The sequence below is a fragment of the Anolis sagrei genome, chromosome 1 (genome assembly GCF_037176765.1).
Source record: "Anolis sagrei isolate rAnoSag1 chromosome 1, rAnoSag1.mat, whole genome shotgun sequence".
Lineage (NCBI taxonomy): Eukaryota > Metazoa > Chordata > Lepidosauria > Squamata > Dactyloidae > Anolis > Anolis sagrei.
In genome coordinates this window covers 164,217,317-164,227,614 of record NC_090021.1, presented here as the reverse complement: position 1 = coordinate 164,227,614, position 10,298 = coordinate 164,217,317, and positions in this window count along the sequence as shown.

The window sequence follows — 10,298 nt, the reverse complement described above, 5'->3', positions numbered from 1 at the left end:
GAAGTGACGAGCGGAGTGCCACAAGTAGGGCTCCGTCCTGGGCCCAGTCCTGGTCAACACCTTTATTAATGACTTGGACGAAGGATTAGAAGGCAGGATCATCAAGTTTTGAGATGACACCAAATTGGGAGGGAGAGCCAATACTCCAGAGGACAGGAGCAGAATTCAAAACGATCTGAACATATTAGAGAGATGGGCCAAAACTAACAAAATGAAATTCAACAGGGACAAATGCAAGATACTCCACTTAGGCAGAAAAAAATGAAATGCAAAGATACAGAATGGAGGACACCTGGCTTGAGAGCAGTACGTGTGAAAAAGATCTTGGAGTCCTCATGAACAATAAGTTAAACATGAGCCAACAATGTGATGCGGCGGCAAAAAAAAAAAAAAAAAAAAAGCCAATGGGATTTTGGCCTGCATCAATAGGAGCATAGTGTCTAAATCCAGGGAAGTCATGCTACCCATGCTCTATTCAGCTTTGGTTAGACCACACCTGGAATATTGTGTCCAATTCTGGGCACCACAATTCAAGAGAGATATTGACAAGCTGGAATGTGTCCAGAGGAGGGCGACTAAAATGATCAAGGGTCTGGAGAACAAGCCCTATAAGGAGCGGCTTAGGGAACTGGGCATGTTTAGCCTGAAGAAGAGAAGGCTGAGAGGAGATATGATAGCCACGTATAAATATGTGAGAGGAAGCCACAGGGAGGAGGGAGCAAGCTTCTTTTCTGCTTCCTTGGAGACTAGGACGCGGAACAATGGCTTCAAACTACAAGAGAGGAGATTCCATCTGAACATGAGGAAGAACTTCCTGACTGTGAGAGCCGTTCAGCAGTGGAACTCTCTGCCCCGGAGTGTGGTGGAGGCTCCTTCTTTGGAAGCTTTTAAGCAGAGGCTGGATGGCCATTTGTCAGGGGTGATTTGAATGCAATATTCCTGCTTCTTGGCAGAATGGGGTTGGACTGGATGGCCCATGAGCTCTCGTCCGTGATTCTATGATGCTTAGGAAGTGTGACTTGTGATTTTGTGATGTGAAATCCAGCATATAGAGCTCATTTGCTGTGACATGCTGTGTTTTTGTGTCAGTGAAATAATAATAATAATCCAACATATAGATCTCATTTGCTGTGACATAAAGTGTTTGTTTTTTTTTTGGTCAGTCAAATAATAATGTTGTATGATACAACTTTGACTGCCATGGCTCATTCCTGTGGAATCACGAGAGTTCTTGTTCAGTCAGCTATCACTGCTATTTGGCAGAGAAGGCCAAAACGCCTTGTAAAAAGTATAGCTCCCACGATTCCATAACATTAAACCATGGCAGTTCGTGGTGTCAATCTACCTTCTTTGCATAGTGTAGATGTATCCAAATTTAAAGGAGTCCACTCTCTCCACCTGGAAAGTTTGCCACGTTTGATGTTTGACATCTTTCTCAAAATCTTCCTTGAAAAGGAAGATGAGGTGATCGAAAAGCTATTCCATGGTGAAGAGAGCCAAGATAGAAATATTTTAACTCAATAGAAGTTGAAGTGTGTAATAGGAGGAGGAGGAGGAGGGGAAAAGAGAGAGGGGGAGAGGGCAGAGAGATCTCTATTACTGACTGAGTCATGGAAATCTCTTCATTGTCCCACAGCTAAGACCAGAACCTAAAGAATAGTGTTTTCTGCACATTTCCCTTATTAAGAATTAGTAGCAGTAACACCGAGGCTTTCAGTTTGTCTAATCCCAGTATTCTTGCTTACAGGGCATCAGAGCCCAGATGAGATGGGAGCGGCTCCTAGAGGAGAATTTAAAGAAAGCCACGCTTCCTCCCATCACCCCTCCAGGTACAGTATCACTTTGTATGAACTACAAGTCTTTTTTTTTTAAAGGCAGTGCCAGTAGCTAACACACTTACATAAATCTTACATTATGTTTTGGTAGAAAAGGGGATATTTATTACACATATGTTAATTATATATTGGCAGTTATATTTATATTACATTGCTACACTAAACGGTAAAGTTGAGGAATCCTTTCTGTTCTGCTATCCTCCCTGTTTTCAGGCTGGGATAAAAGTAAGCAGATCCATGAATCACTGAGAATTCCCTTTCTCATCCGTCTAACCTACCGGAAGGGAATGAGTGAAGTTCCCAATTTGATCAATACTGCATGATATAATTAGGACTCATACATTTGATTGAAAAATATTATTTTTGAAAAACAACAACAACCCCCAGTATTCTCTTATTCACAGTACCAAATACTCTGGAGAAATAGGCAACTGAACATTTAAATTTCTCAGTTTCTGCTGTTTTACTGGTGGGCTATCACGCGACTCTTGCTCAACTCCAGTCCTGTATTCCCCTTTCCTCCTGAGACCCTGATTTTCTCCAAAAATCAGAAAGAAAGAAAATCTGACAATACATTGAAAGGAAACTTACTGTATATACTCGAGTATAAGCCTAGTTTTTCATCCCTTTTATTAGGCTGAAAAAGTCCGCCTTGGTTTATACTCGAGTCAAGGTTATTTATTATTTTACTCTGTTATTGTTATTATTATTTTACATTTATTATTTTACTCTTTTATTATTACTTTTATTATTTTACTTTATTATTGTTATTATTACATTTATTATTTTACTCTATTATTACTGTTATTATGTTTCCCTTATTTTACTCTATTATTATTAATTTTATAACATTTATGATTTTCCTCTCTTTATTATTATTATTATTATGAGTCGCCTTCGGGCTGATATGGGAGGGATACATATGTTGTAAATAAATAAAATGAATAATTGGAAGGATACTTAAGCACATTTACATCGGAGAAGCTTAGAATAATGGTTTAATCAGAGTTGGACAGTATTATCTTAAATTCCAGTTTTATGTAAATATTCAAAAACATTTCACTTCCTGATGTCTCAATTAATATAATTTTATTGGTATCTATTTTTATTTTGAAATTTGCCGGTAGCTGCTGCCTTTCCCACCCTTGGCTTATACTTGAGTCAATCAGTTTTCCCAGTTTTTTGTGGTAAAATTGGATGCATCGGCTTATATTCGGGTCGGCTTATACTTGAGTATATACGGTAATTCACATTTACACATTTAAAATACCAAATTCATTTTTCATTGTCACATATGAAATCCAGAAGCAACCTAGAGGAAGGCCATCGCTCTAAGACTTAGTCCCCTTCTACACAGCTGTATAAAATCCACACTGAACTGGATTATATGGCAGTGTGGACTCAGATATCCCAGTTCAAAGCAAATATTGTGCCTTATTTGCCTTGATATTCTGGGTTATATGGCTGTTTAGAAGGGCCCTAAATTAAAAAAAACGGCTCCACCTTGAGTGATGTACCTACCATTGCACGAATGGCCATTTATTTATACTGGGTGATAGGGGAAGCCACATTTCATAAGCAGTTCTCCCATCTTCTGGTTTATCAAGGTGATCGCTGCTCCATATGTGCATCAGATATGAGAGAATGACTATGACCTCTTCTTTTCTCAATTGATGCCTGGAATGACAGCAACAACAACATCTGGAAAAGAAATTAGACAAATTGACTTTTCTACATCAAGGCATTTATTTCTCACAATAATAAATAATCACAGTACGATCAGGTCCTAAAATAAAGATTATTATACCAAACAGCATTTTAAAAATGACTTATGTTTAAAAATAACGCGTGTTTTAATCCCCATCTGGATGGAGAGAACTATCCTTGAAATAAATTAATACAGCATCCAAATTTCCCTTAACTCCCTGGAAAAACACAGTTTTATAATAATATTAACACTTCCATCCCTTAAAAAATTGTTTTAAACCTCCAAAGTGGAGATATCTATAACTGTAATTTTTTTAAAAAATGTAATCTGCGTTTCTGGGAGGAAAGACACTTGCTAAAATATTGGAAATCAGTTACATTAACAAGATTTCTGGGAGTTGTAGGCCAAAACACTTGGGGACCCACAGGTTGAGAACCACTGCTCTAGAGTCAGATATGAGGCTCCCCCGGGTCTATGGTGTGAGCTACCTCTTGTGTGAGCTAAATTCCCCGTCTGACTGTCCATGCATTCCAACTATTTGTAGTCCAACTTTCGCTAGTCACCTCTTCTCCATTTTCCTCAATTCCTTAAGCTGTCTCTACGCTTTGTATATTTGTTTAGGTATGGCCATATTCAAAATTCATTGAAATGTCCGAAATGCATTCTGAATTTTCATATTTGGAGTATGTTTTCACATTCTGAGTAGCATTTTCCAAGCTAGTTGCATGAGGATATTATTGCACGAAGTTGGTTTGGTGCATGTGTGTTAGCAGATTCTTAGCAATGAGTGTTAACACTGTTTATCCCATGATACCATTTCAAAGCAATGGCTTTCTAGTTTTCCCCTTGTTGTTTGGCCATATCTTTGAATGCACAGAGGAAACCCATGAAAAGTCTTATTCCAGTTTTTTCAGAGGAATCAGAAGCCCTGCTGCAGCAACATTGGAAAAATAGATATTGTTGTGGGTATGTTGTGGGCATTACTTTTCTCTGCTCCACTTTCTTGATCCCAAGCAGGGGACTCCCAGAAATCCTAACACCAGGTAAACTGACTGGGATTTCTGAGAGTTGTAGGTTAAAACATCTGGGGACCCACAGGTTGAGAACAACTGCCCTATCTGAACAGCAAGCTTCTTGGTTCCCATAGAAAGGTAGAGCTTCCTTTCAATACAAGGCTTTGTAAATTATGTCACACTACCTGGAATGCAGGACTCGCCACCTATATGTTGTGGCATACCACAATCCCCTCGGCAATCAAACAGGCCAAAAGGCAGAAAAATGTGAGCTTATGTAATTTGAAAGGTTCATTATACATATTGGGTAGTAAAGTATAGGGTGCTTCAAAAAGATAGACCCAGTTTGAAATCACTATATTTCTGCAACCCCAAACTGTCCATGAATGGCACCTTTTCCACTTGGAAGGATGGAGCCTCGAATTTGGAAATATTGTCACTGGGTGTTCTCCCAGCACACAAACAGCCCCTAGCCCCAGTCATTGTCAAGGTGGGAGCCCCACAACAAAAGGCACCACTTGATAACTCATTAAATCATTTGTCATGTTTGGTGTAATTCTAACATATGTCCATCATGAAATAGACTGCTTTGAAACTGGGTCCATCATTTTGAAATACCTTTTACATTTGGCATGCTAAACCACTACAATTAAGGGACAATGGTAGTTTGCTTTTAAGTTCAACTATATGGAAGTCCCCCTCTCTCCTTCTGCAAATACCAGAGGAAAGGATTGCAACTCTTGCGGTCGGTCGTGTTAAAGTAGCACACCCGGTTCAATCTTCTTCTTTTCCTGTCGACAGGTGACTTAGTCTGCAGGAGAGCTTGCTTTGTATTTGCTGACTGAATACAGTTTGCAATTGTCGTGGGGAAGGATAAGAGGGGCTTGGCAAGCAGAGATCCAAAGGTCTTCTCTACTGCCTTGAACCATTCACATTGTCTGACCCTTGCCTCTCCCCGCAGTGGATTCCCTGCACAGCTAAGCTGGCCAGCTGTCTGTTTTTTCCACCTTCATTTCAATTCTGCCCAGAGGCTTTTGAAAGACTAGCAGCTGCCTTGATTTAAGTTAGTTTGTGCATGAGGTGGTGCAATACCAATTCTGTTGGTCTTTTCACAAACAAACTTTCCGACATTTGAAGAAATGTCAGAATTGTAGTGGCACTGGAGTCATGGGGCCATGTCCCTAAAACAAGTCAGCATTGTGTCGAAGTGCAGCAAAACAAAGTGGATTATTTTTTGCCATTATGTCTCCAATAGAACCCCCTGCTCCGAAAGTGACGAAGAAGAAATGGTGCTCGTCACGGTTAGAAGAGCTAGCAAAACCAAGACAAAGGTGAGAATAAAACAGGTGATACAAATCAAGGTTATGGTTGGCTCAGCCTTTCCACTACTCTCCTCCATCTTTATTTATTTATTTATTTATTTATTTATTTATTTATTTACTATATTTATACAGTACATGGAGAGAGAGTTGCCAGATGTACAAGCTGGGTTTAGAAAAGGCAGAAGAACGAGAGACCAAATTGCGAATATTTGCAGGATAATGGAGAAAGGCAGGGAGTTTCAGAAAAACGTCTATTTCTGTTTTATTGACTATTCTAAAGCCTTTGACTGTGTGGATCATAATAAATTGTGGCAAGTTCTTGGTGGTATGGCCATACCAAATCACCTTGTCTCTCTCCTGAGGAATCTGTATAAGGACCGAGTAGCAACAGTCAGAACTGACCATGGAACGACAGACTGGTTCAAGGTGTCCGGCAAGGCTGTATACTCTCACGCAACCTATACAACTTGTATGCAGAACACATCATGCGATGTGCTGGGCTTAAGGAATGCAAGGCTGGGGTGGAAATTGCTGGAAGAAACATTAACAACCTTAGATATGCAGATGACACCACTTTGATGGCTGAAAGTGAGGAGGAGCCTTCTAATCAAGGTGAAAGAAGAAAGCACAAAAGCTGGGTTGCAGTTAAACATACAAAAACCAAGATTAGGCAACAAGACTGATTGACAACTGGGAAATAAAGGGAGAAAACGTGGAGGCAATGACAGACTTTGTATTTCTAGGTGCAAAGATTACTGCAGACGCAAACTTCAGCCAGGAAATCAGGAGACACTTACTTCTTGGGAGGAGAGCAATGACCAATCTTGATAAAATAGTAAAGAGTAGAGACATCACACTGGCAACAAAGATCTGCATAGTTAAAGCAATGGTATTCCCTGTAGTAACCTACAGATGTGAGAGCTGGACCTTAGGGAAGGCTGAGCGAAGGAAGATAGAGACTTTTGAACTGTGGTGTTGGAGGAAAGTTCTGAGAGTGCCTTGGACTGCGAGAAGATCCAACCAGTCCATACTTCAAGAAATAAAGCCCAACTGCTCATTGGAGGGAAGAATAGTAGAGGCCAAGATGAAGTACTTTGGCCACATCATGAGAAGGAAGGAAAGCTTAGAGAAGACAATTATGCTGGGGAAAACTGAAGGAAAAAAGGAAGAGGGGCCGACCAAAGGCAAGATGGATGGATGGTATCCTTGAAGTGACTGGATTGACCTTGAAGGAGCTGGGGGTGGTGATGACCGACAGGGAGCTCTGGCATGGACTGGTCCATGAAGTCACAAAGAGTCGGAAATGATTGAACGAATGAACAACAACAACAACAAAATATTTATGGTATATAAATATTTTGTTGTTGTTGTTGTTCATTCGTTCATTTGTCCCTCTCAGTCCGCAGGCGACTTGGGGCAGTTTACTAAGCTGGGCTATGTGAATAAGGGTTTCCTTTTACAGGCTTTAGGAGAAGGGAAGTACATAAGACTCCCAGTTAAGTGGAACTCAGGCAACCCAAATTCCTAATCAATCAACAAAAACACAGATTCAAGTGTATTGCTGGTACCATTTATAAAGGAGAACTAACACTGGGGCATACGTCTTCTATGTTTTTCTCCTCGTGCTTTCTCCTCAGTTTGCCCACTCAGCCATGAAAACCCACTGGGTGACCTTGGGTTAATCACCAACCCTGTCATCACTTTGCCTTACAGTTACCTTAAGTCAGAAAGAACTTGAAAGCACAGAAGTGATTGAATCTCATTTAGTTAACAAATCGTGTTCATAACCTTAATCTAAACCTATGGTGGTGGTTTATCACCCTAAATCCACTTTCTTATCCAGCTGGAATAGATCTACTGAATCAGTTGCTTAAGGATAAATCGGTGCCTCTTTAAATACCACCGATTCAAGGAAGAGATAGACAACACACCCAGTCTCACACTCTCAAACATCTGAGATTTAATTCAGGTTAGAACCTACATGTTTGTACCAATTGGTATTCTCCAAATTTCTTCAACGTATGAGCAAGATATTGTCTCTACTTGTAAAAGTACCACTTATGTATAGACTGACATGATTTGCGTGTTTCTCTGCCATTGGCTATAACATACTAAATGTCTTCATCTGTTGTTTTTTTTAATTTCAGAACTATGAAGAAAAAATGAAAGGTCCAGGGGACCTCATCTGCTTGTTCACTCCAACTGCTCTCCATTACCCCCATTAGTTGCATTTGTCCATTTGGTGGATTCCCACCTTAACTGCACACCTCGGAGGGACTCTGAAAGCCAACAGCCTTTCTGCAGAATACAACCGAGCGTTGGGCTGCCTCACTTGGGGAATAAGTCTTTGCGAATGCTTCACACGTCCGCTTACTGGCAGCAATAACTCCAGGACAAGCCTCCGCCTGATCAAAGCACTCCAAAAACAGACAGTGAGGTGACCAAGGTCCCCGTTGACCAAGCCACCACCATTGCCAAGAAATCACTCCGACAGAGGATTGTAGATGAACTGAAACACTATTACAATGGATTCCACTTGCTTTGGATAGATACCAAAGTAGGATGGTGTGGAGACTGTTACATGAGCAGGTGCTCACGCGGAGGAAAAGGCGAAGGCTGATGAGAACGTCTGCTGATCTCTTCCGCCTGGTCCCCTTCCTGGTGTTCATCATCGTACCCTTTATGGAATTCCTTTTGCCAGTGTTTTTTTTTTAATATGTCATATTTATTCATAGTCTTGGCTAATGTTGAGGGTACAGTAAACCAATTTTATGTTAATATTGTCTAATACAAAATTAGCCCTTTTAAGTATCCCAATACAAAACAGTAAAAGTGTTAATAATATACTCTTAAAATTGTAAGCATGTTAACTTTTATTCAAGAAAAGTATTTGGAATGCTCTATAGACTGGCAAGTATCCTGAGGGAGGACAGAAGCTATTCTGATGCCAACTATATTTCCAAAGGTTGAAGACTGCCTGGTAATAACTTTAGTTATTACTACTTTTCTTCAACACTAAACATTGGAATACGGCTCACTTTTGCCAGTGTTTTTGAAACTCTTCCCTGAAATGCTTCCCTCAACCTTTGAAACCGAATCCAAAAAGGAATTAAAACAAAGGAAGAAACTGAGTGCCAAGCTGGAGCTAGCCAAGTTCTTACAGGAGACCATTGCGGAGTTGGCCAGAAGGAACAAAGCCAGTACAGGAGAAGCCACACAGCAATTCTCTTCCTATGTTCAAAAGGTCCGGCACAGCGGCCAGCAGCCCAGCACCCAGGAGATTATTCCGTTTTCCAAGCTTTATGAGGACGAACTGACCCTGGAGCACCTGGAGAGGCTGCAGTTGATCATCCTCTGCAAACTGCTGGACCTGCAGCCCATTGGCACCAACAACCTCCTCCGCTTCCAGCTTCTGATGAAGCTCAGGTCTATCAAAGCAGACGAGGAAATGATTTCCAGGGAACGTGTCAATGGGCTGAGTGTGTCTGAGCTCCAGGCCGCATGCAGGGCAAGAGGCATGAGGTCCTTGGGCATTTCGAAGGAGCAGCTGAAGGAGCAACTCAACCCGTGGCTGGACCTGAATCTTAGAGAGAATATGCCCCCTTCTTTGTTGGTGCTCTCCCGCGCCTTGTATTTGACGGAGGTGAAGCCCATACCGATTCCTGTGACTCCAGCACCTGAGCCTTTCAAGAGCGAGAAAGTACAAATTTCCACAAGAGCCAGAGACATATTTGCTAAGAATTGTGAATACGAAATTAGACAAGAGTCAGGAAAGAATACTGTTCCTGCTTAGTACGGCGGCAAGGATAGTACTTGCTAGATCCTGGAAACATAAAGAAGTCCCAAGCTTGGATGAATGGGTTCTCAAAGTCTTTGACATTATTCAAATGGACTGTCTTTCACAAAGATTAAAAGGAACGCATATAAGGGCAAACTGGACCGGGTTTAAAGACTATATTAGAAATAGGGGGATTCCAATACAGATAGATCTGTCCCCCCTCCCCCTTCCTCCCCCTGTTCACCCGATTGTATTGTATTGTATCGTATTGTATGTTAATATATGTCTATATATGTTTATATATGCAAAACTTAATAAAAATCTATTTAAAAAAAAAAAGAGCGAGAAAGTACGTGCTGACGACCGTGAAACCTTGTTGGATCCCGCTCCCAAAGTCCAGGAAATAAAGAATGAAGAATTTATTTTGCAGCCAAAAGAGGCCTCAATGGTCCCTGAGGTGTCAGTCAGGCCACCTGGAAGTGAGATGGAATTGGAAGCCTTCCAGACTCACTTTTTCCGGTTCTTGTTTTAAATTCCCGAACCCCCTTCCCACCACTCCACTCCCACACACCCCTTCCCCTTCCCTTCCCTACATCTCCTCCCCTTTTATTTCATTTTTCTTTCTTTTTCTCTCTCCCTAAC